Source organism: Phalaenopsis equestris, unplaced genomic scaffold, assembly GCF_001263595.1.
Source record: "Phalaenopsis equestris unplaced genomic scaffold, ASM126359v1 Scaffold000312, whole genome shotgun sequence".
NCBI lineage: Eukaryota > Viridiplantae > Streptophyta > Magnoliopsida > Asparagales > Orchidaceae > Phalaenopsis > Phalaenopsis equestris.
In genome coordinates this window covers 82857-84178 of record NW_018164754.1, presented here as the reverse complement: position 1 = coordinate 84178, position 1322 = coordinate 82857, and the positions used below count along the sequence as shown (strand labels likewise).

The 1322-nt window shown below is 33.8% G+C and overlaps 1 protein-coding gene across 1 annotated transcript in view; it reads right to left on the bottom strand.

The window, feature by feature from the left end:
• The window catches only part of LOC110025598 (aspartic proteinase-like protein 1), a gene marked incomplete at its 5' end in the record, with an annotated part of 18753 nt that overhangs the window by 6412 nt on the left and 11019 nt on the right, over nucleotides 1–1322 (bottom strand).

Below are 1322 nucleotides of genomic sequence, written 5' to 3'. Positions count from 1 at the left end.
CGGTAGGTGAGATGTGGTAGGGGGCGGTGCCACATTACAAAATTGCCCTTTTACCTTAGTTCATTAATTGGGGGTCAAAATAACACTTACCTATCTCAATGCAACCAGCAACACTACTACAACAGATTGTTTAAACTTACCTAAATTTCTCAAAAATCAACCGAACATTGATGTGTAAACCAGATTATGATGTGCGTTGATGCGTGTGTATAATCTATATAAGGAAAATTTACATACATACCACATTTTTTTATGTATTTACATACCTAACATCCAAAGTTTAATATTTACATTTATAACACATTGGTATTACAAACCAATGCATGAAAAGGTGTATTTCAATTAAAAAAAAAGGTAATGAGAGGGGTGCTTTTGAAGTGATGTTAAAAAGTTGAGTGTTATGCAAGTAAATAGGACTATTTAGATGCCGGACATGTAAATACATAAGAATTCAGCGGTATAAAAGTAAATGCCCCTATATACAATACATAATGCATATAACTTAACATAACATATATGGTTAAAAACCTTCTTGTTCTTGAGCCATGGAGACATCAAATGCCAGAGCCTCTAGATTTTATTTTTTTCAGATCTCTACTGGGGTTTGTTGTAGTTATGTAGATGGCACAGTCGTAATTATTTGATATGTTGTTGAAATTCTAGGACTACAGTTCATATTAATGAAAGAGATCTAATCGTAAGAAGCTATAAAAGGTTCCCTAGGTTAAATATTGCACTTATAACCTGAATATTAAGCAACAACGATACCTCACTTCAATTTCAAATAGTTGGGCACAGTACACCACGCACTTATACCTAAGGTGTCAAGAAGATAAGCGAAAGATAACACTCAGAGTTTATAAGGGAAATAGAAGAAAAACATGGCCATGGAAACAAACTTTTGAAAGATTTACATGCATACTACTCAATTCTTACCTATTTACATATATAACACCTAAACTGCAATTTTTACATATATATAAGCCACCTTACCTATATATGAAAATATGTATTTCACTTTTTAGAAGTTCGAAATAGTGATGTTTTCGATGTGATATGAAAGATTTGAGCGGTCAATGTGAAAAAGAAAAAATTAAGTGTTAGATATGTAAATACATAAGAATTGGGCTGTGCATGTGAATGCCACAAACTTTAATGTGTGTGCAATCTACAAGGGATATTCTAAGTGGCTCCAGCAACTATTGTTGCAGCAGAGGTTTGTAGGTAGGGTTGTCAAAAAAGCTTGTTGTAAGCGAACAGTTCGTGTTTGGCTCGTTAAGTAGCTCTTGTTCGGCTCGTTCGTTAAGTAAACGAGCCGAACA